Raw genomic sequence first — 26,071 nt, 5'->3', positions numbered from 1 at the left:
TAACTCCTTATTTCCTGTAAAGACCAGAAGTTCAGGGAAGCATCACTCAGAGAACAGGTTCCAGTAGCATTAAAAGTTGTAAACTGTGCTGGAGTAAGAATTTTAACAAATAGTTTACTGGGGATTGTTATTTTTTTGTACTCAATGCGTTAAACCAAAAAGTGCAGAGGGTTTATTACTAAAGATATCCTCATTTTACTACAGGTTTTTCTTGTTGTACAGTGTTCACACACTAATAGCTTTGCCTCTTTATATAAAATGCACAGTATACATACAGTATACAACATGTTAATAAAGTAGTACTAACACTATACACTAGTAGTTTGACAACAAAGCAGGTGCCATGGTGTTATGACCAAACAGACTGGCCTGGCCCTTCCCAAACTCCCAATGGGCCATTCAGTCTGTATATCAACTAACAGGGAGTTGTGGTCAGGGATGGGCCATCCATCCTCTTTTTTTAACAAATTGAAGAGTTTTATATGTATCCCAAGTTTTTTCGGGGTCCCGAAACACTGAAAATGCTGTCTAGGAGGTTTTCCCTTCTCTACAACTTGTTTTTTGCATTTACAAAGAATACTGTAAAACGTTTAAGATTTATATCTGTAGTTTAGCATTCAGCACAATAAATTCATCCTTGCAACATTATGGTATTATAAGAGCTAAACAGATTAGAGTGAAATACAGAACAAAAGCAACTTGACATTTCTGGCACAAGCCTACATGTCAGCAGAGTGTTACTAGCAGAGAGAATACAGATGCTGAGCAGAAAGACCTCCACTCCTCAGAGAGTAATTAAACAGCCTGAATAATAAAGAACAATCTGTCCAAAGCTGCAGGCTCCATATTTCAAGAACATGCTGGAGCCTAAGATTCCTAACAAGGGGGCTACAACTGCTGTTTTGATTTGTAGAGTTTTTTGTGAAACAATGGTTAAAAAGGGGAAAAAATGAGAGCAATACTTAGGTGCCTAAAATAAAGCTGGACATACATGCTAGCCTGCTGATCAGGACAGACATCCAAAAGAGATATCTAATTTACAAGGACTGTCACTGCCTTGGAAGCAAACCTATTTGTCCCTTGTTCATCCTTAAAGCTTGCTTTCAGCTCTGTTGTAGTAATCTGTATAAATAAATATCCTGCGTAACTGCAAAGTGGTTTATATTGCGCTAAACCTTTCATCTGTCATTCAAATTATTGCATTGTTAAGCTAAATTGTAATGCCAATATAAAGGAACAGTAATGGTGAAAGGCCAAAAGGGCAGGGGTGAATGAAAACAAGTGCAGGACAACTGAGGCCCCAGACTCCAGGGGGGCCCAAGGGCAAGCTGAAAAAGTTCTGCACTATAGTGCTCTTAAGGCCTCGATCACATGGTTGTAAACCATTACATATACCCAGGGATACAGTCTCAGGTGATACAAAGAGATAATACAAATCCTCCTAAATACATGTAAGTTGTACCTGTTTGTCTACAGCCGTTTGTCCCCTACATCCATTCAAAATGCAGAATTTTCACAATCCTAATTTTAATGCCTTAAAATCGGGGGGCGGGGAGCTGACATTATATCAGTGAGGAGAGCTCTTAAAGCTGATTGGAGGGAGGGGGCACTCCCCCTTCACACAGCACACATTAACAGAGCTGAGGCTGTCAATGACAGGCTATGTGCTGGAGCTCCCTCCTCAGTCACCTTTATTCGCTTGGTGTCAGGAAAACTTGTCAGACGTGGCTCATGCTAATAGCAGAGAAACAAGGCAGCAGACAAAAATTACACTTAGAGCTTATGCACACTTGACTCAAAATGCTGACTCTTAAAAACGCACATATGGCGTTAATGCACGTTAATAGGTGTGCTTGACTCGCATTTAACGAGTGTTAAAAACACTCCCCCAAACACCCTATGATTAGAGTTTATGGCGTGTTTGACACACTTTAAAAAGGAGTGTTAAAATCGCACCATGAATGCCTATTACTGTTGTGTTATTAATATGCATGTTTCTATTATAACATTTTGCAAACAGGTAACTTTCTCCTTCACTGATGTGCATTGAGGAGGCTGCTCCAATGGTCACTGATAGGTAGGACTGATGAAGCTGCACTGATAGGCAGCACTGGTGGGCATTGATGAGGAGGCACTGTCGGGCACTTCTGGGGCTGCAGTCATTATCAGTGCAGATGTCTGCTTTGAAGGATTTATGATTTTTTTGTTCTCCTCAAGCCTTTTGGAGCTTCGAGTGAATCCAGCCTTAAGCAGGAAAAGGGTGCAAAAAAAGGTAGAGTGTTCTGTGTCTCCAATCTAAGCATTGAAAGTGTGATATCTGTAACTTACAGTTGTGATGAGATAGTGATAACTCCAATCTTAGTTGAATAACACGGTGACTCGATCAGATGACACCTTGTAGATCTTGTGAAGTTTATTCCATAAACTGAGAGAATCTTCCAAGGAACATCGGATAGGTCAAAAGATCATAATGTGATCTGCTTCCATAACACATGAGGTATGAAGGTGAAATGCATTTCTGGGAAAAGGGGTGGGGCTATCTATACATTAAACCAAAAGGAAGGGGAGGAGCAGAGACAAAATACAAAGAACACTTAAAAGGCATATGACAGTCATGTGAAACATGACACAGAGCCTTTGACGTAGTTCCAAGCTCATGAGATGTACTTTGACTTTTTCTTTTTGGGTGCTACAGGACCTTGTTCCACCAGTGCTCTTGGCTACAAGTTGTCACTTGCACACTCGCATTTTTCTTGTGCAGGGTAAAGTCACAAGATTCCTTTTAGTCTCCTTCTGGTACCTACTTACCTTTTCTTTATTCTCTAAGTGCTCTGTTAACCTGCTGGTATCAAAGAATATTCACCAAAGCACCAGCACTGTCACATAGCTCTGTGTAAGCTAAGGCTGGAGCAACTCATATCTTATGTTTTTTTTTATACCTTCATGCATTCTATTGCTGGCAGATTGAAAGTAGCTGAAACCAATGGCAATCAAATGCTGTGATGAGTGCACTGTATATCAGTGAGTGAAGAAGACAGGCTGCCATGCAACTCCTGCAGCTGAAAGGCTACACTAGCTTAGCTTTAGCACTGTGGGAAGTTGCTCTGGGAGGGTTTGAACCCTCCTGACCCCCCCTTATCTACGCCCCTGTGATGGGGGGGGGGGAGCAGGGCCGAGCTGCCTGCTGACACAGACAGGGCAGCTTGGAAGCAAGCCCACACTAGTGCCTCCATTGAAAGCAGCTTTCCATGGAAAACTCACCGAAGAGGAAGGGCCTGGAAGAGGAAGATGGGGTTACTCTTCTGTGAAAAAAACCACTGCACAGAGCATGTAAGTATAACAGGTTTGATGTTACTTTAACCTCTTGCTGTTCACATTACAAATATGTGCGGCACCAAAGAGGGTGGGCTTTAAAGTCCACACAGGTAATGTGTATAATGTGTACATAAATAGTATTCATAGAAAACCACAAAACATGTTTATATAACAAATACATACATATGGAAATATATGCTCTTTCCATTCAGCTAAAGACCCCAGTAAAAATAAATTCTGAAAATTACAATTTGTGGATTCACCCTCAATTTTATTTCTGGGGCCGTTGGTGATCAGGACAATTAGAGAGAGTGGACCTCCCTAATGGAGGTCACAGACATCAATACAAACCTGTCAGGGGTTCTATCTCCTCACTGATCTATCCCGATTTTTTCTTTAAAGTGTTGCTGTTAATTATACTTTAAAGAAGAACTCCTGGGATTGCAGAAGTTTTAAAAATTCAGATGTTTATAAGCATAAAAAACATGCCTAGATTTGAAAACTGTGTTTTTCCACACCTGGGGAGCCAAAGCGATGGTGACACTTATGTGAATGCCAGTGCTACATTGCATTAGCATTTACCCGCACATGTGCATACAACATATTTTTCCAAACACATAAGTACAGGGGTGTACAGCCATTCATTTCTATGACAGGCTATACTTTCCAGCTGCACCCAGGCACAGGAAAACATGCTTTTTTAAGCCAGGCCTATTAAATGTTTTATGTATACGTCTATGTGCATGAGGCCTAAGCTGCTCTTTTTATTTACAATTTACATTTTTACTGAGCAGTGTCCTGACATTTTCTGGCCTCATGAAATTAGATGGGCTGTCAGTACATCAGGGTTGATAGATTTTCAGATATATACCATAGTTTGTGGACTCTATAACTTTCCTACAGACAAAAAATAATAAACACTGGTTTGGGTTATTTTCACCAAAGAAATGTAGCAGAATACATTTTGGGCTAAATTTATGAAGAACAATTATTTGCATCATTTTAGAACAGAAATTAAGAAAAACATGTTTTTTTTGTCCCCCAGAATTCATTTATTTTGCAAAAAAAAAAAAGTGATGATTAAATACCACCAAAAGAAAGCTCTATTTCTTTGAAAAAATTATGAAAATGTTATATGAGTATAGTGTTGCATGACCGAACAATTTACAAATTGCGAAAGCACGGAAAGATGAAAATTGGCCTGGGCAGGAAGGGGGTGAAAATGCCCAGTACTGAAGAGGTTAATCCTAACAGTTTCTGCTCCTCCATTGATACAGGGAGTATTGTCACCTTAGGACAGGAAGTGTGTTGCTGGCAGGATCACCAGGTGAAAATTTAGGAGACAAAAGCCTGAAAATAGAATGAATGCAGACACAACATCCAAGGACTCAACTGCAAAGAAATAACATTTTAGATACATTTTAGTTTCACCCAGTTCAGACCCCTGTTTGACATACTTTAAGCATGCCTGGGTTAGAGCCTCAATCAGATTTTATCATTTTCTAGGTCTATGGCCTGCTTAAAACAAAAATGTGCTTTGTCCATGTAGGGCAAAACAATAGGTTTGCTTTAAGCTGGCCATGGACTGTTTTGAATCTCAAGATTCAAACCATGTAAGGGCAGGCTTAATATTCACAGATAAATACCCAACAGGTGAGTTGTACCAAAGTTGATCAAGCAATCACTTTGTTCCCCCTGCAGGGACGGCTTCCCCCACTGGGAGAACACAATGGTTCCATGGGAGGGATTCCCCCATTAACAAGGATTGTGTTGATGGGGAAATAGAGCGATTTTTCTTTCCTGTAACCACAGGTTGCAGTTAAGAAAAACTCTCAATCGCCGACTTTAATCTCCTACCACTCTCCAGCACATACCTACCTTTACTTTGTTCCTTGGAAATTCCAATAATACAGAAGAATGTTACTCACCCTATATATCCTTATATCTTAGGCCCTATTCACACCTCTGTACCACATGAATGCACCTTTCTGTGAGTTTTTACACGACAAGCATAGGGCAGCCCATTCATTTGAATGGGTTGCCCTATGTGCACCAAAGCTCCTGCACCTTTCTGGGGATTGAGCTTTGCATTTTGGGGTGCCATTAACAATCAATAGTACCAAAACTACAATGCACCTTTTTTGTGTGTTCACGGAATGCACAGATGTGAATGGAGCCTAAAGGTAGTCATAGAATGTTAAGACAGAAGACAGCCTCAGAATGCTTTCAGACTGCACCAGTCACAACCATCTGTGGGGAAATGACAATAGATCTCATTGCATTCTGCAGAAGTTAGATTGAATACACTCATCTACAGATGTCTAAAATCATCATCCACCCTGGGCAGTGAATCTCGTTGCAGTCTATGGGCATCAACTAAGCATGCTGCACAGCGGCGCCCAGTAGATCTTGGGGTGAAGAGTAGAAGATTTGGACGATCCCCATTATTTTATTAAACAAAATGCAGAATTTGACTCCCACTATACTTCCCCGTTTGTTCCTGTAGGCAAGCACACAAAGCACACACATGCTCCTTCAAGAAGGACATATACTTTTACGTGATTGCGTGTTAAAAGAAAAAAAAATTGACAATCAGATCCCATGAGTCAGGTTTACAGCCATCTTTGCACTCATTAACAATGTGTAAACTCCCCGTTTCCTCCCTCTGTGCTCCGTCCCCCTCCCCCAGCATTTCTCCTGATCTACAGCCCTGCGCTCCATCCTCCCAACATCTGCATCAAAGTTCACAGTTCAGTAAAAGCTCAAGGTCACACCCAGCTCAACGCAGCTGCAAATGGAGAGGATGTATGATGGCATCATGTAATGGACCAGGAAGACCCTTCTGAAATAATACACAGGCTGAAAACAGCCAGGTGCAGCATTACAAAGCAAATAATGCCTTATGGCAGCTAAATACTCTCTGATTTTATTATCTGATCACGGTGTTCTAGGATCAAAGCAATCAAATCTGCAACCAAATAAATAGCCATCATTTCCCTTCTGATCGGATTTGATCAAACCAAGTCGATCAGCCAGGGTGGAAAATTATCAGTTGTGTTGCATTGAGCAGAAGCATTGAAATACTCTGTTCATGAATTGTATTTTGATTGAGCAGATTATGTGATTACATAGTGGAAACAGAGATTCAATCGATACATTTTGTTTGTATCTGAAAGTGGAATTAAGACTCTAAAATAAAAAAATAAAAAAAAAACTGAGCAGGCAGGATGTTTATTGCAGAAGAGTTGCGCAATGTCTCTTCTACCTGCTTGCTCAGTTTCTGTAGAAGGTGCACTGTTTTGCGCATGCACAATGCTTGTGTGCCAGAATAACTGCACTGCTGCATATGTGTAGGAGCAGGGCTTTTTTTCTCAGAGGAAAGGTGGTGGAACTCCCCCACCCAAACCTGGCCACGCCCCCATCAAACCCTAGGACCACCCCTTTAGAGAACAGGAATGCAAGTAAAATTTGGGAGGGGCTTCCGATGACATCATTTCCCGTACATACCATATAAGGGAAATGATGTCATCGGACCCCCGGCTGCCTCTTGCATGATCTGCATGAAACACATGCATAGATATAAAATGACTAATGTACTGACACCAGAAACACATGCATAGATATAAAATGACTAATGTACTGACACCAGAAACACATGCATAGATATAAAATGAATACCGTACTGACACCAGAAACACACGCATAGATATAAAATCAGTACCGTACTGACACCAGAAACACATGCATAGATATAAAATGACTAATGTACTGACACCAGAAACACATGCATAGATATAAAATCAGTACCGTACTGACACCAGAAACACACGCATAGATATAAAATCAGTACCGTACTGACACCAGAAACACATGCATAGATATAAAATCAGTACCGTACTGACACCAGAAACACACGCATAGATATAAAATCAGTACCGTACTGACACCAGGAACACATGCATAGATATAAAATCATGGCAGGCCGTTTGTAAACGTCCAGCATAGATATAAAATCAGTCTAGCATGCATGTGTACCCTGTCTGGTAGATGTGCCTGCTCCTACAGGCTCCCCTAGGGTTGCCACCTTTTCCTCCAAAAAATACCGTCCATCACTGAATTTATCTTTCCTGTTCCTCATGCACAGGAGGGGCGCTCTCGATCGGCGCCGCTGAGCGCTGAGCAATTGCGTTCTGAAATAGTTTAGGTGGGCTCAGGTGGGTGAGGATAGTTTAGGTGGGCTCAGATAGTTTAGGTGGGCACAGGTGGTTGGGATAGTTTAGGTGGGCACAGGCTGGGGAGAGAGTAAAAATTTAGAGCAATACATGATACTGCAGTCAGTGACAGGGAGCCGAGCGCAGCTTACCTACTCCAAGCTGTACGGCCCCTGCGTCCACGCTGTCACTGCCGTTGATGTCGCCGCGCCGCCCCCGATGTTTACACGCCGGCGGGGGGGGGCGGTGAAGCGTGCATAGTGTCCTCGCCCATCGTCCGCGCCCCCGATGTTTACACGCTGGCGGTAGAGGGGGGGGGGTGAAGCGTGCATGTCCCCGCTCACCGGCTGTGAGCAGCGGCAGTGACAGGTGCCGGGCACGCGCAAGCATGACATAAACAAGCCGCGTCCGGCACCTGTCACTTTCGCTGCTCTGCATAGCTTGTCAGCTCTGCAGAGGCAGTCGGTGAGCGGGGACAAGAAGAAAAAGGTGGCGGAACGCAGTACCGCCGCGTTCCGGCAGAAAGAAAGCCCTGTGTAGGAGTAGTATCATTCCACACTGGCCAATAAAGGAAAATCTGGGAAGAAGATGCCAACAGGGTACCTCACGGGCATCGGACTGTTGAAGCAGAGATAAGTATTGTAGGCATTAGTTCCACTTCAACTGTTGATCGAAATTTTCTTCCCTGCATGTGGAATATTGATCAAATGGGTTGTCAACTACAGATTGATTTCTATTGAAAGAGCCCGATCAGAAAAGAAATTGATCATTTATAGAAGCCCACCTTTAGACATGGAGAAGTTAGCCACCAAAATCCTCTTCTGTAGCATCCAATACATTAATTATTAGTACCTGCATTTTTACCCCATCATATTCTGGAACACCATCAAGCAGGGCATACATCAAACATACATACAATGTCAGCAATTCTAACTATACCAGGAGAGCAAAGTGTGTTAGTGGGACCTAATTAAAGTTTAAAATCTAAGAAGGCATGCCATTAAAGATAGAATAATTAAAGAGTATGTAAACTCAACATTTCATATTCCTGATATGAGCCTGCTGCACCATGTACTTGCTACATGGAAATTGCTTCCTACTGTTGTGGATTTAGTAACACTTTAAATCCCTTACTTTGAAAAAAGACCAGTTGCCTGGTTGTCCTTGGCCTCAAAACACTTTCTGAGCCTGTGACTCGGAACAAACTTATAGATCAAACCTAGACTGACGTCCAGGGTCGGTGCTTCCACTAGGCACACTAGGGTGCCTGGGCACAGCACAGGCTGTCACTCCCTCTGTGTGGAATGCCGCCATGTCATGAATGATCCTCCAGCTGAGGGGAGACGGTGTCAGAGGGGAGGAAGAAAGGACAGAGGAAGATGTCGGTGTCTGGGGCCAGTGTAACAGTTAAGCTGCTGCTCCTTCCAGTGTTCCTCTCAGACTCAGTCCCTTACTGCAATCTGGCTAGGAGGCTGCTGATGATCACTGTGAAGTTCCAACCCTCCTCTACCTATTCATTAGTGGAGGCGGAGCTGCACCTGCAGTGGAAGGTAATGTCTGACTGATGTCTCGTGTGTGTGACCTGGTTGGCCATCCATCACATGTGCAATGTGTCAGTGAGTGATTGACATCATCAAAATCCCAAAGCCTGCTCTTCTAGTGTCGACTGATCTGTGTCAGTGTTTGTGGTGGTGTGCGGTGTCGGATCTGTCACTGTTTGGGATCACTCCATTCAGGTGTTCTCTGTGTGTGTGGGCAGCCTGTTGTCACAGAGTTTTATCTCCCTTCATTGCCTGGGGAATTCCAGCCTGGGATCTGTCAGAGTGTGGATCCATTATCCTCACACACTGCAACTGTCATCCTGCCACAGATACAGTCTGTCCATGACACTGATTTTGTCTTTAATATTGGCGCTGGTAGCATCTTATTTTTGCAAATAAAATAAATTTAGCAGTTTCATATTTTGCCGATTTAATATTTGCTACTGTTTTTAAAATGTTTTTTTTTATTGGGGGGCACGCAAGTAGCTGGTCTAGCCCTGCTGACGTCAGAACTCCTGATGTGTAAATGTGATTCCAGTCACTGGCTCAAGTATTGAAATCTTTGCATTACCAGCTCAACCAGTAAACCAGCATTTTTAAACTAGGAGTTCAGCAATGGCAGCAGACATAGTTTATCAGCATGTGTGTCCTTTAAGCTGTGATGGTAAGTGATCAGGGATCCAGGAAGGGTCTTTGTTTTATATGCAGGAACATCAAGTTCCCTTTAGGACTCACATTACCATGAGTTTACAATTGTGCTTAAACATGAAAACATTTGCCATTATCACGTAGATTTGGGTGTTTTAAATGTGAATTAATGTGTTTGTTTTCATGCTTTAATGTAAACAAGACTAGAGAACATTCAAGAGATTCCCTGAATTGCAGATGTACTAGAATACATTTTGTGCCCCCTCCCCCTGGGCACCACCATAATGGTGCATGCTCTCCAAAGGTGTACTCTGTGTTCATTGAGAGTGGTGGCACTTTATCACAGGAGGTGGGTTACTGGCCAGATCCACAGGTAAAAACAGCATAAAAAAAAAAAAAAAAAAAAAAAAAACTAATGTCACCACTACCTTACATTTATACCCAGATACAAAAAATTTATTCATTTTCAGCTTACAATTTCACCTGATGATCCAACCAGTAAGTCTGTTATTTTTCAACTTACTTTAACTGACAAAGTTGTTTAGCAAAAATGGCAGTTAGAGGTTTTAGACAAACCATTTAACGCCGACAGGGGTGTGTACAATGGTCATCTTTTGGTCGTTTATGTAAAACTTTACACCCCCCCCCCCAAAAAAAAAAAAACAGTTGCAGTAATTGCTTAAAAAGTGTTCCTTAGAGTTCAGCTTCATCCTCTTAGTCGTCCATCTAAGTTTGTGTATCTAAACACTCCCCTTGTCCCCAGATTGACATTACCAAGGATGAATCCAATACTCCTCCATCTAGGATGGAGGCACCCTAGAAGGATGTGTGTTACTGGCTAAATTACCAGGTGAAAAAAAGTGAACAATTCTAAAAAAGAAACTAGTAAAGCAGCCACCACATTTAGGGCTCGATCACATGGGCAGCCAGGATGCAATAAGAGCGGGTGCTTGAACCTCAATTTTACCACACCCCAACAGCCCACATAAACAAGGACATTCAGCCACTTAAAACTGTACACATGCTGCGGCCAAGATGCTTTGCTTCGTGTCGTGGCAAAAATCAATCAAATCTGTCGCGCTTGGCAAGCAGTACTGCTGCAGAATGTGACCCATGCAAGTAAATGGGGCAACACTGCACACAGTTGCACCTTTTTCAGGGATAAAACAGGCAATGAGGAGGTGACATATTGCCTGCCAACCGCCTTCTGAAGGCTCGTTCACACTAGTGGGGCTCTCTGAAGAGTAATGTGCATTGGAGCATTGGACAGGTGGTGAGGAGGCATTGTATCACCTTCTCACCAGTTTGGGGGGGGGCATAAAAACGTGGCTCAACCATTGTGTTTTACCACCCCCAACCTCACATTGGGGGGGTGCATAAAAACGTTGCTCAACCATAGTGTTTTACCACCCCCAACCTCACGTTAGTAAACTCTGAAAAGCAATTTACCATCTGAACGAGCTCTTAAGGATAGGTAAACTGCAATATATACAATGTTTGTTTTTGGGTTTAGCTTTGCTTTAAAATAAATACACAACATTTTGGTACTTATACTGAATAATTTTTACAGAGATTTGAGGGACAAAAAAGGAGGGACAACTGCAGAAAAAAATGAGTATCTTCAAAGCATATCAACCTACTTGCAGCAGAATAGCTTAATGGTTAGCACTTCCACCTGGCAGCACTAGGGTTGTTCGTTCAAATCCCAACCACAGCACCCAGCTGTTTGGAGTTTGTATGTTCTCCCTCTGCTTGCATGGCATTCCTCCGGGTACTCTGGTTTTCTCCCACACTCCAAAGACAAACTGATAGGTTAATTGGATCCTGTCTAAATTGGCCCTAGTATGTGTATGTATGAATGTGAGTTGGTCTAGGTTCACACCTTAGTGTTTTCCACAGCATTTTGCAGAAACGCACTACAGTCCATTTAACATGATTTCCTATGGGACACATTCACATCTCCACATTTTCATCTGGTGCGTTTTTTGGAAAGGGTAAGAAACTTTTTTAAAATGCTAAAAGTAGCCTTTTTGGTTCTATAGACTTCAAGGGAGACGCTGTAGAAAATGTGCCGTGTTTTTGCTGCGTTTTGCATTTTAATCTGCCTAGCAACAAAAAAAAAATAACCCAAAACGCATCAAAAACGCATATGCAAAAACGCAAAATGCACTGTAGTAACGGATCAAACGCAAACTGCATAACTGTGAACATAGCCTTAAAGACCTTAGATTGTACACTCCTTGAGGGTTAGGAATTGATGTGAATGTACAATATAAGAGCTGCATAAATTGACAGCGCTATACAAGTACCTGTAATAAATAAATTATTAAACCTGTGCACATCAATCTGGGCATAAATCTGAAACTGATGTGAAGGTACTCCATTTAAATAAATAGTTCCAGAAGTGTTAGCACCCCTCGGAGAACGACCACCACGATGAATTAACCACTTGCCCTCATGAGGATTTACCCCCCTTCATGACCAGGCCATTTTTTGCATTATGGCGCTGGTTTACTTTAACTGACAATTGCGCGGTCATACTATGCTGCACCCAAATGAAATTTACGTACTTTTTTTCCCCACAAATTGAACTTTCTTTTGGTGGTAAATTGATTGACTATGCGTTTTTATTTTTTGTGCTGTAAAAAAAAAAAAAAAGTGACCGACAATTTTGAAGAAGAAAAAAAAAACAAAAAAAAACACAGTATTTTTGACATTTTGCTATTAAACATGTCCAGTAAAAAAATCAAATTACATCATAAATGTGTGCCAAAATCTATTCGGCTACATATCTTTGCTAAAAAAAAATCCCAATACGTGTAAATTAAATGGTTTACGTGAAAGTTTTAGAGTTTACAAATGGCGGTATAGTTACTGGAATTTTTTTATTTTTACTAGTAATGGCAGCAATGAGCGACTTATAGCAGGAGTGCGACGGGCATTCTGACACTGGGAGGGAGCTGCCTTGGTGTCACTGACATCCCCAGTGACACCAATACAGTGATCGAAAAAGAAAAAAAAAAAAAGCACTAACTGTACTAATGGCACTGGGCAGGAAGGCGTTAACATGAGGGGTGATTAAAGGGTTAACCGTGTACTGTTTTACTTGCATCTATGCTTCACTGTGATCACACTGCTTTGCATGGCTGTGCTAACCATGGCAGCCATGCAAAGCAGTTTGTAGGAGCTGCATTTCATAAAGTTCTACTCCTGTCTGAGATGTTCAGCAATCACCGGCCGGGACCCAGTGATTGACAGCTGCGGCCGCACATGGCGGCGTGGGTAGGGCACACGCCCCCTACCTGGAAATGCAAAATCACGTATATATACACACGTGATTTTGCGCACCCGTGCCGCCCTGTAGCAGTATATCTGGGGAAGTGCTTAAAAACGTACATTGCTGCATCTATTGACATTGATGCCAAGGCTTATTTTCCTCTTGCCCAGGGGTGGACTGACAACTCATGGGGTCCCCAGGCAATAGGGGATCATGGGGCCCCTGTGTCCTTGCCCAAACTCAAAAAAGCCTATGTAAAAGGTACCAGGGGCATCTCACGGGGCCCCCTACTGACCCCGGGCCCTCGGGCAGTGCCCGAGTTTCCAAATGGTCAGTCTGCCCCTGCTCTTGCCTTCCCTGTCCACACATTCAGTGAACACAGACCACAAATCCAGTGCACCAATATGAAGGACAAGAGTTGGGTTTGTTGTATAATACATTGTATTGGTGACATAACAGGGTTAGAGGCTCTGCTTCTCCCCCCACTCATCCTTCTGTGCACAAAGCTTTGACATCTACTTTACACCTCTCCATTGTAACCTGAACCTTCAGTAAACATTGCCCCAGACACAGCACTGGGAGAGCATTTAAATGAAATGCATACAGCCCATGCAGACTGAGGTAATCAGCCCACTAGAAACATATGCAGCATGGCTTGTGCTAACCTTTGTCTGGATCCTAAGGGAACTGGCAGCTTATCATCACACTATCAATCTTGATAGGCTTATATTTAGCAAGGCTATATATCTACAACTGCAACAAACACAGGATGCAATCCAAATATACATATCAAAAAGTAAGCAGGACAGGCAAATGGCTACAATGCAAAAAAATAAAAACATATACAAACTGCAAGTTAACCCCTTTCTGTAACTTATACAAGCAAGACAATTTCAATGAAAAATGCATTATGCCTAACCACAGGACACAAGGGCAATAACAAAAGCTGGCTATACATGGTTAGATTTCTTTTCGAACGTTCGTAGAAAAATCTCACTCTTGCCATCTATTCGCAATCCCTTAAAATTTCATCCAGACCTGCTATTTGAATGGAATCCCAGTCATATTAACTCAGTTTCATTACACTACGTGCAATTTTTCTCGAACAAAAGCCACACTCACAGTTAATATTTAGGTTTCTATCCTGCTCCTCTGAATTTTCTGGTTACTGTGGTCAAAAACAAACATCAGTTTGACCCACTAACCATTACAAAGTCAAAACGAAAGTTCAGAAAATGTTAATTTTTTTAAAACAAAATTCTACTGGTGTATGGCCAGTTTAAGGTTATGTTCCCCATCCTCAGCTAGATTTGTGAAGAAATTGATTTCAGGAAAAGCGTAGTGTTGTAAAGGAAAAAACATCAGATGACACCAAGGACAATAGACATGGGAGGTTACATGAAATAATATTTCTAATTAGCTAAAATTAAGTGGCTCAGCAGCAAAGTCTCTGCTAACGTTGCATGGAAATTAACTAAAATTCAATGGCTCAGGCTTCCATAGAAATTCTTTGAAATGGTTAACGTTCCATGCAATTTGCTGAAATTCAGTGCCAACAGCAAGGTGGAAATTATTTTAAATTAGTTTTGCATGAAACAGCATCACATGTGATCAGCTAAAATTTAGAAAGTGTTTATGAAAATTATTTAAAATACCATTAACATTGCATAAAACAGTTTCGCTTATTAGCTGAATTTGATTGGCTCAGCAGTCCCTGGAAATGATTTAAATTGTTGCATAAGGCAGCGTGCCATGTAAACACTATGAGCAATGTATTATTCTTTGTATACAGCTGTATGATTTGAGATTTAGGGGCTTTACAATAAATGCAGTTGCAAAACTTGAGCAGTAACTGTAATGCTACTCACCCCGGTTCGAAACCCGATCCAGTGTTTCCTGTAGCCGAGTCACATATGACAGTGATTAAACCCCCATATGCATATCCATCCTTGCAGGAAATATTTTGGGCCCATAGAGGACAGTTGTCCACTTTCTTATAGTCCACAATTCAGCTAATCCTCCCAATCTGAACGCAGCAGCTGTTATTCCCACTCTTTTGTTAGACAAAACCCAAGCTGAGCATTACATGCCTTGCAGAGAGGGAGGAAAAAAAAAAACCAGGAGAGAAGAATAGGCCTTATGTCTGGGTTGGACATGAGAGCAAGGGGACCCTTGGGGGTCTCAATAGGAAATGCATTTCATTGGATGAGGGGTATTATTAGACTGTGAAATCCCTCCCAGTCCCCTGTGTTTTGCCATTCTTTGAAAACCAATCATAGGCTTTCTAGAGTTTATAAAGAGAACTGCCAGGGAACACAGCTCCCCCACAAAAGAATTAACATGTTAAGCTCTGCTTTTAATGAAGAATACCCATTTCCTGCTCAATTAGTTTGCAGGAGAGGTGCGAAGGCTAAAAAGGGTCTCAGCCCAAATAATGAAGGTGCCGTTTCATAGCATACATATGATCTATTTTTGTATAGCTTCTGAATTAAAATTCAAATAAACTTTGTTGGTGGTTAGAAAGTTTTTTTCCCATGAATCTAGAGAATATTGTATAGGCTTAAGGTGGTCTGAATTTGCCTTCAAGCAATGCAAATTTCAGAAACTTAGTACAGCACAAATTTACTGTGATCTAGGATTGGATCTGCTAATTCCTTTTAATATATAGTATTTAATAAATCACATCATTATTTGAAAGGTAATTACAGATTAAGGATTGCAAATGCCTCAAATTAGTAATGTGTGATTTGGAGTTACACCTTTTAATGAATTTCTTCATTTAGCCAACAATTATCAGTTGCATTCAACTATCAGCTAACAATCATCAGTTGCATGCAACTGGACTTGTTCTGTAAAATTTCACGCAGGGGGTCCATTAGTTCGTTTTTGACCCATGATTGCATGAATCAAAAACAGACTGCAATCTCTTCCTATGGGTGACCAAATGTAATCTTATGTGCATCTGCCTATGTCAACCAACATCCAGGTGTGTTCAGATTCATTGGAACGAGCAAAAATGATTATGTCCAGGTCCCCTTTTAATGAGTTGGGTGGATATAAGCAACATGTGTCCACTTACATCTGTCCACCTATAGGGATTATACAAGCCTGTTTTTTCCTAAAACCACAAGATGTAGGAAAAATTGTAACGGATGTTACATAGGTGACATCAGTTTCTGTTCTGGTCTGACTTATCAGTCTAGGATCCCCTGCGGAGATGGAACGAATTGTGAAAGGGGCCTTAAAAAGGATAAGTTCATTTTTAAGAAAAATAAAATGTAAAAGGAAAAAAAGTGTATTTTTAATTTTTTCCTGGAGCCTGCAGAGCATTGCACCCCTGATCAGCAGATCGCAGGTGCAATGTCACGCTCCTGAAGAATTTCAGCACAGTTGTCTGCCTATACGTCCCATATTGGCAGAGAGTTACTGCAGTGCAGGAAGATCGATGAACTACGAGAGTGTTCACAAGTGCACATTGAGAACTACAAGCCATCTGCTGAGGTGGCAGACAGTAGTTGTAGTTCATTGGTTCACAGATTGCTGTGAATGAAGGACACGGCCCTGTGGGCATAGCCCTGCATGGCCACACTCTTTTCAAAGGGGGGGGGGGTTAGTTTCCCCTTCTGCTGTCACAGCAGGGAATCAGAGGGGCTCAGGCAGTTACTGTTTGGTAACATGCTACACCCTAAATACAGGTGTAAAATGTTACCAAAAGTGAATTTTGTCTTTTAAACAGTCTAAACTTAACAAAAAAATAAAAAAAAGTCCAGTTAAATGAAACCAACTACTACCAGCTACACTACTTACCAAAAGTATTGGGACACCTGCCTTTACACGCACATGAACTTTAATGGCACCCCAGTCTTAGTCTGTAGGGTTCAGTATTGAGTTGGCCCACCCTTTGCAACTATAACAGCTTCTACTCTTCTGGGAAGGCTGTCCACAAGGTTTAGGAGTGCGTCTATGGGAATTTTTTTACCATTCTTCCAGAAGCGCGTTTGTGAGGTCAGGCACTGATGTTGGATGAGAAGGCCTGGCTCACAGTCTTTGCTCTAATCCATCCCAAAGGTGTTCTATTGGGTTGAGGTCAGGACTCTGTGCAGGCCAATCAAGTTCCTTCACCCCAAACTCGGTCATCCATGTTTTTATGGACCTTGCTTTGTGAACTGGTGCGCAGTCATGTTGGAACAAGAAGGGGTCACCCCCAAACTGTTCCCACAAAGTTGGGAGCATGAAATTGTCCAAAATGTCTTGGTATGCTGATGCCTTAAGAGTTCCCTTCACTGGAACTAAGGGGCCAAGCCCAAACTATGAAAAACAACCCCACACCATAATCCCCCCTCCACCAAACTTTACACTTGGCACAATGCAGTCAGGCAAGTACCTGGCAACCACCAAACCCAGACATGTCTATCATATTGCCAGACAGAGAAGCGTGATTCATCACTCCAGAGAACACACCTCCACTGCTCTAGAGTCCAGTGGCGGTGTGCTTTACACCACTGCATCCAACGCTTTGCATTGGACTTGGTGACGTAAGGCTCAGATGCAGCTGCTTGGCCATGAAACCTCATTCCACGAAGCTCACTGCGCACTGTTGTGCTACTCTGAAGGACTCATGAAGTTTGGAGGTTTTCAGCTATTAACTCTGCAGACAGTTGCTGACTTCTGTGCACTGTGTACTTCAGCATGCACTGACCACGCTCTGTCATTTTACGTGGCCTACCACTTCGTGGCTGAGTTGCTGTTCCCAGTTGCTTGCACTTTGTTATAATACCACTAACAGTTGACCGTGGAATATTTAGTAGCAAGGAAATTTCACAGATGGACTTATTGCACAGGTGGCAACCTATCACGGTACCATGCTTGAATTCACTGAGCTCCTGAGAGTGATCCATTCTTTCACAAATGTTTGTAGAAGCAGTCTGCATGCCTAGGTGCTTGATTTTAAACACCTGTGGCCGTGGAGGTGATTGGAAAACCTGAATCCAAAGATTTGGAGGGCTGGCCCAATACTTTTCGCAATATAGTGTATATCATGAGTCTTCACAGAAAATTACTAGGCATGTAATGGTTTATAAGAGATGCAGGTGAAAAAAAAACCCAAAACAAAACATTCTGATAAATGGATAAGCAATCTTTCAAAATCTTGCCAACCTTAAAGTGTTACTAAACCCAGTACCTGCATTCACTACATCTGGTCTCCTACAGAATACAGAACATGGAAATGCAATTATTTTAGTAAATATAAACTGTTAAATACCTTTTCTCACCAGCAGTATATAGCAGTGACCTGTGACTTCTATCAGTGTCCAGCATATAACTGGTTAAAGCTTGTAGGAGGGGTTTTCATTCTCCCGATTGTCCTATGAGGCTGCAGGACCCCTGACCCTCTGTCTGAACAGTGCTAGTTGGACCTGTGCTGATCACATGCACTCTCCGAAGGAAAAAAAAAATCTATAGCAATACACACCACATCGAGCATGTGCAGTTTGCCCCCATGACTCCGTGCTATCAGCAGATGGATTGGGGACTGTGGAAGAAGGAGAGGATCCTTTTATGCAAATGTGAAGGATTAACCCCTTAGGATCCACAGTGAGTATAACAAGCATGCTTTACTGCGTATACAGACTAATTTTACGGTTTGTTTAGTAACACTTTCATTTCAAAACTGCATGAATATTTGACATTCTGAATACAATTCCAATTTTAGAATTCAGTTTGCTCTTGTTCCCTTTTGATGTGACAAATTGAGGATCATTTAAAGCTGAACTTTAGGCATGGCAATTTTTACATATTAAACATTGGTCCAGCTTGGTTCAATGTAAGTATGTATGTTCCATACCTCTGGAATCTCCATGGAAGCTGGAAGTCACTGTAGTAGAAACAACTATTTCAGTGATCTCCACTAACTTTCAGGTTCTGTGCGGAACACAGGAGGTGGCTCACTTGGCATAGGCACCATTCCAGGAAAACTTTGCATTTTCTCAGTGAATTCAAAGCATTCTCTTATTGGGGGAGGTGGAGAGGCTGGCTGGTGACATCACAATCTTCACCTTGCCCAATTAGAGAACATGCTGCATTCATTGAGAAAATGCAAAGAATGGTGCTCATGCCAGTAAGCAGCAAGGCAGCCGCATAGGACCTCGAAGCTAGTGGCAATCACTGTAGTATTGATGCCTACTAGAGGCCTTTCCAGCTTCCATGGGGATACCCCAGGTATGGCACACACACGCTTACATTTCTCCAAGCTGGACCAATGTAACTATGTAAAAATTGCCATACCTACACTTCCGCTTTAAGATAATTACACATTTTACTGAATGAGCATGAAATGATATGACCATACAATGAAAGCCGATATTTCTCCCAGCATGCAGGATATTTTTGAGCTTTTAGTTATGCTTGTTAGAATGCAGAAGTAAATTAAGTAAGATTGAGGCAGAACTCACAGCCTTGGCACTTTTTATGAGTTGGAAGAAAGATTGCCAAATACTGTAGTCAATATGTAATGTATACTCTTCTTTTTTGATCTGGCTAGTGAATGGGGGCGCACTTAGGCACTGGCTTATGTTGAGAGAAAGCTGTGCACAGTGGCTGAGTGATGTCTTTTCTGATACACCTGCATAGTTTCAGAGTGAACAGCATATCTGTAAGGGTGACAAAACATGGTAAGAAGCATTTTTCCCACTGATTCACAATGAAAATACACATTCTTTCCACTGACTACCATTGTAAAGGGTGTGTTTGTGTTACTGATCACAAGTTTAACCCAGCTACTATAGTGGAAGTTGGTAAACTTTTCTCTAAAGCCCACCTAACCACCTATCCCCTGGACCCTGCTCCCTCACAAATACTACGGTCACTCTCTGGCTCTATCCTTTAACTCATATCTTCAATCTCTCCTTTTCTACTGGCATCTTCCCCAACCCTCTAAAACATGTGCTAGTCACCCCCATACTTAAAAAAAAGCCCCCCACCACTCATCCCCCACAGCTATTACCTTTTGTATCACTCAACCCTCCCTCTTAAATTGTAAGCTCTAACGAGCAGGGCCTTCTGTTTCCTCTTGTACCAAATTGTATTGTAACTGTCTACTTTCATTTGTAAAGAGCTGCACAAACTGTTGGCACTATATAAATCCTGTATTATAATAATATAAGGGGAGCCTTTACTAAACACTAAGGAAAGGAAGCATTTCTTCAATTACCACAAAAGTAAATCTGGCCATAAACTGAGCAATTTTTTTTCAACTTTCAAATGAAGCAGCCAAAATGCAAACAGTGGGTGCCTGCTCTATCAGCACCACTCTGCCTGACAAGGAAATGCTGACACTGTTTGCTGGCAAGGTAAATAATATGCCCTCCGCTTTCCATTTGCAGCTAGATTTACCTTCATTCTTCTTGGAAGACATGTATCTATGGGAATGTGTGCCCATTCAGCCAAAAGAGCATTGCTTGGGTTCATCCCATAGGGATGTAGTTGAAGTCAGCGCTCTGTGCAGTCCACTTGAGTACCTCCAAACAGGGGCGGACTGACCATTTGGAAACTCGGGCACTGCCCGAAGGCCCGGGGTCAGTAGGGGGCCCCATGAGATGCACCTGGTACCTTTAACATAGGCTTTTTTTAGTTTGGGCAAGGACACAGGGGCTCCATGATCCCCTATTGCCTGGGGCCCCATGAGTTGTCAGTCCGCCCCTGCCTCCAAATCATTGTCATCAAACCATGTCTTTAAAGACCTAGCTTTATGCACAGGGGCACAGTCAAGTGGAAACAGAAAAGTTCCATCTCCAAAATCATGTCACAAGGTTCGAAGCCCACAAATGTATGTAAAGTATTTGTATTTTGTAGCATTAACAATATTTCATTGGAAACACCTGAAAGCTCAATACATTTGGATGGGTGTCCACGTACTTTTGGCCTTACAGTATATGTGATGGTTAGGAGTCCACAAACATATGGCCATATCTAAAGCCAATTTGTTTTTTTAAGTTTAGAAGTAGGAATTGGTAAAACCCTGTCAAGTTTTCATTCTACTGGGAAGAATTTCCTACATGTCCTCTCTTGAAGACACAAGGAATGGGAAAAAATGTCTCCAAAGTAAAGGATATTCCTTCTTAGAACATTGCCACTGGAACAAGTGCCTCCATTGGAAGATTTTTCCTATATGCATGTTCCAGTAATAACTCTAAATATTGGTTTTACCATTAACTTTTGGCAGCCATGGACACCTGAACAGAGAGTGATGAATCTTCCCAGTGGGAAGACAGTTATAAAATCCTAGCAGAGGTTCTAACCCCTATCAAAAACAAAAAAAGAGATACTCTAAGATATCTACAATATAGATGTGAGACAGCAGTCGGAATATTAGATGCTTGTGGCACAAACATGCAAATGTGTTTTAGCCAAACGTGCTTTCTTATACTCTTTGCAGACACTCTAATGCTGCTTATGTTTGTACAAATTGCTTCATCTTCACGGCGTCAACAATTACTCACTGTTCTGCGTTTGCACTGTAAATGGTACTCAATATATTATATGAAGCTTTCCGCAGTAAAGAATCAAAGCAACGATGGTGCAGTAATACTTAGGTCTTAAATGTCCCTCATTTCGAGGGACATTCCCTCTTTTGAGACGAAATCCCTCTGTCTCTTGTGCAAGCTCAGATGTCAATCTTTTCTGTCTGATGTGTACATCTCTATAAAAAAAAAATGTACTATTTTACTATCAAAAGTATTATGCTGCACTAAACTTTTTATCCAGCCTCTACATTACTGCATTTGCCATTTTTAAAATCCAAAATCTAAATGTAAAAATAGGTGAAAAAACACTTGTGTGGTTTAGCCGATCATTTTCTACAAATCTTTGCGGTCCATGTAACCAGGGCCATGACAGGGACATGTCCTTTGCTTACATACTGTGTGCTAAAAGTGTCCATTTTTATCATTTCAGAACATTGGGAGGTATGGTAATACAATCCAAAATTCTGATCTTTATCTTCTAGGCGGTTTCATTGTAGGTGACCTGTATTCTGAACACAAGATATATTCGTGTCTCCTATTTCATAAGTACAAGTCAGTTCACGCATACATTTTATGTACCTTAGTTACAAGTAGAATCAGCAATCTGCCCAGTCATACTAGTAGTAACTAGGATGAAATATTTTTAACATTCCAGAACTATTACATGATTTCTAGTTGGCATGATGGGATATGTAGTTCCACAATAGTCATTGACTGAATGTGTACTAAAGTGATCATCAAAGCAGTACAATGAACAGCTACAATAAGCGACAGTCAATTCTCACTTCACAAGTCACAGACTTTCCAGTTAGTAATCATTTTGGATTGGTTTTTAGGGGTAAAACTTCATCATGTTCTTTATTGCCTGCCTGAAAACCAGACTTGGAAAGAGGATGATTGCCTGGAATAACTGATCTAAGATTTTAGTTTGAGAAGATGAAACATAATCAGACTGGTTGCTATGCACAACAACAGCTCTGCCTGTCCTATGTACAACTTTTCATAAATCAGACCCTCCACTTCTGCTCCTATGACTTGAAATTCCCATCTGATTCAATGGCCGCAGCTCTAAATGAGATGCATTGTTGAAAAGCTCATCCCTTCAAAAAGCAAGCCTGGTTAATTGTCTAGCTTACCTTGCTCTTGACTAGAATATCAATGCATCTGGGCTTTGGCCAGCTGCTCTCTTTCAGTGCTAGCCCAAACCACTGAAAGCCTGAATGTAGAGCAGAAAATCCTTCAGGAGTGGAGGCAGAGGAACAATGTGGTTCTTCTTTCTGCTTATTTTCACTTCTTAGGAGAAGAATACATAGCCATAGAAAAGACATAGGATAGTTTCCTAACTCATAGTCATAGACTGTGGGACGAAGGCAAACACAGACCCGCCTCTTCATCCACATCATGTGTGGGGAACTTCAAGACTTTTCATTAACCTCACTTGTGCCAGGGAGACACAGGGAGAGTCTCTGCTGCTGTAGATCATGAATGAAGATAGAAATGCAGGGTTGCTCAGGAAAGCAATTCAAATAACTGGCAACCAATTGGCACAAGTCGCTAAGCTATAATGCATATGTTTTTGCCATTGCAATAGTTATGCTAATATTGCAGAATATAACATAACATAGGTATGGCAAAAAAAAAAAAAAAATCTTTATAGTTTAGTATATTAAAGTGATATTAGATAAAAAGATGGTATACTTACCTGCTCTCTGCAATGATATTACAAAGAGCATTCCTTTACCTCCTCTTTAGCAGTCCCCTACTGGCGCTGTCCACTTCTCCTACCTCCAGGTGCCTTCTTAGCAAGCTATGTGCTATGGAGGTACCCATGCCTATGTGCTCCTGAGCCTGGATGTGCGTATCCAGAGACACACACAGCGCCAGTAAACCATGTCCCCACTCCCTCTTGTCAGGAGTTTGACTGACAGCAGTGGGAGCCTATGGCTCTCAGTGTCTCATGTGGGACCAGAAAGAAAGAAGAGCAGTGCTGCAGTCGGGACAGCGTGGAAGCGATGACAAGTAAGTGTTTAGGGATGGGGGTGGGTAGGATACGTACTAGGGAGTTTTTTTACTTAAAACGCAAGTAGGCAAGTGCAGCTTGTTTTCCGCACTGCAGGTGATGCTCATCTGCAGCAGTGCAAAGGGAGATGTCAAGAGGAATGTGGTTACTCTATGGTTTTCTGAGTCACTGGAGCAGCGATCTGGTTGGATGCTGGCCGCCCATGTTACTCTGGCGGCCCTCAAGACCCTGGCTACTGGGTTTGGCATGTATTCGCATGTGGGTAGTGTAGGAACAATATTTGCAGTAGGGAAAGGCTCTGCACTCTCCTTGGGCACCTTTGCTGTAGTGTTTGAACGGCCAGGCCGCATTCTGCCCCCTGCAGACAGACGCTGTCAGTTTGGTTGAAACCTGCTCCGCTGCACACTGTTGGCTTCTGTGAGTATTCCCAGTTGGGCTACCTTCCACCAGGTTTGTTCTGCCTTTACACCAATATAAGTTCCATTATTTGCATTTGAACTGTGTGTGTGTGTTATTGCTGCCACACCACACTGAACCCACCCAAACGTGGCTGCAGGCTATGTCATTTCTTACAGTGGGTACAGATATCAGAGCAGGTACCATCATGGCTCAGGATCAGCCATGGCTCTGGTGCCTAAATAGATTGGTGCTAATATGCCACTGGTAGAGTGGGAGGAGAAACTAGAGAGCGCTGCACGCCTGTACCAGGTTCCCAGGCTAGCCATTAACTCTTTGGAAAATGATGCCCAACAAGTAGTAATGGCTCTGCTGGCAGAGGACTGGGCCACGCTGAAGCAAATCGTGACACACCTGGAGGAACTATTCAGAGAAAACTTGATGGTCTAGAAGCTGAGGCGCATATTCTTTGTCTGGAGGCAACAGGAGGACGAGAGCACCATGCACTTTGCAGTGGCGCTCCATCACCCCTGGAAATGACTGGAACAGAGGGATGCACATGGCAGTAGGAAATCGCAGATTCAGGCCACATTCTGAGCAGCCAATTCTTGGCAGTAATGAAAGAAGGACCAGTCAGGAGGGCCCTGAAAGAGCAAATAAGTATACAGCCCACCATCTCTTTCATGACCTTGTGGAGAACATGGTTGCATGGGAACAGGAAGATGCAGAGGCAACAGTAGCTATAACCAAAAAGTATGATCCTTTGCATATTCCAGAAGAAGCCTTGGCCCCTTCACCACTGTCTGCTTTACAATCAACACTAAAGGAACTCACCCTGGACATGGCCTCTCTGAAGCAGCAGATGTCCACACATCAAAGGGATTTGGCCCCTTCACCTAAGGGTGAGAATCCGTTTCAGAGGGACCCAGAAGAAGGCCATAAATGCCGGCGGTGTGGTCAATATTGGCATGTGAACAGGAACTGTGGCAGGTCTGATGTCAAACACACACAGGCACAACCCCAGGGACCATAAACACTAAGTCCCAGCTATCCACAGACCATGGTTTCTCCAAGTCCAGTGGTGTCTGCTTTCATCAATAGACTGGAGGTCTAACTGACATTGGGTTGACGTAACAGTCATGGAGTATAACTTTAATATCCATCAGTTCAGGATGTGAGACCAACTGGACCCCTCCTGACTATCCCTTAAGGCAGCCAATAACTTGTCCATCCTAGTGGAGAAAGAAATAGAGCTTCTTCAGGCCCATTGGTGCTGAGCTGATGATAATCACATACTGCTGGCCTCTACATTCACTACATCATTTCCAGTACATTTATTTTTAAACATTTTTCTCCACTAAAAAAATTGATTTTTCATAAACATTTACATAAAGGGAAAAGTAAAGTGCATTTTTAGAGTGCATATTTTATGTGCAGTGTTTATCTTGAAACTGAACTTCAGCCTTACCTTCAGACTTGCAGAGTTGTACAGGATCCTCTTATATACTGAAAATGCCTACTCTGATTTCACCACACACTGTGCATTTCTCACAGTGTGCTTTAGAAGCTGTAGCAAGTCGGAAAGAGTCTGCCTGATTTCTTGACCGGAGGACATCCAGCATCATTTAGCCTGGGTGTATTGAATTAAAATTCACAGAGCTCCAGTCAGTAACATTTTCTTCCAGCAGATGTCCGAATTGTATGCGTATGATGGCTCAGACCCCTTCTTACATCAGTGTCTTTACCCCCCCTCTCTCATCCTGTTTACATCAAGATCTCCCTACTTTGCATTACAGCCCCTCTGTACTAAAATCCCCTTCACATCTGCCCTCTTTACATCACAGTCCCCCTCCCTTTACATCACAGCCACCTCTTCACACCATGATCTCCTCACTTTGCATCACAGTCCGCCCTTCACATCACGTCAGTCCTCTTTACATCACAGTCGTCCCCACTCCTCGCCTTTACATCACAGGCACCCCCTTCACATTACAGTCCCCAACAACCCTTTTTATCACAGACCCCTTCACGTCAGTGTCCTCCTTTCACAGTATTGTCCTCAGCCCCCCTTCAAACTACACCATGTCTTGACAACCATGTACCTGCTGGTTAACTTAAAAGTTAACTTGGGCCACTGCCAC

At 42.3% G+C, this 26,071-nt stretch overlaps 1 protein-coding gene across 3 annotated transcripts in view; it reads right to left on the bottom strand.

Annotated features, from left to right (window-relative positions):
• Nucleotides 1–25,531, bottom strand: part of LPAR4 (lysophosphatidic acid receptor 4) — a 49,272-nt gene extending 23,741 nt beyond the window's left edge. Inside the window, exon 1 of one of the 3 annotated variants that reach the window (XM_089651920.1) lies at nt 25,399–25,531. The gene's annotated coding sequence lies outside the window, so the exon portion shown is untranslated. Of the gene's footprint in view, nt 1–14,860; nt 15,128–22,650; nt 22,867–25,398 lie in introns of those variants that run through there. The other 2 variants (XM_089651919.1, XM_089651918.1) reach the window with 2 other exon arrangements.
• Between the last annotated feature and the right edge of the window lie 540 nt (nt 25,532–26,071).

This window comes from Staurois parvus, unplaced genomic scaffold (genome assembly GCF_062004578.1).
Source record: "Staurois parvus isolate SC_StPar_1 unplaced genomic scaffold, SC_StPar_1.0 ptg000668l, whole genome shotgun sequence".
NCBI classification, from domain to species: Eukaryota; Metazoa; Chordata; class Amphibia; order Anura; family Ranidae; genus Staurois; species Staurois parvus.
Note: the sequence above shows the minus strand (reverse complement) of the source record. Positions and strands in the feature narration are given on the sequence as shown.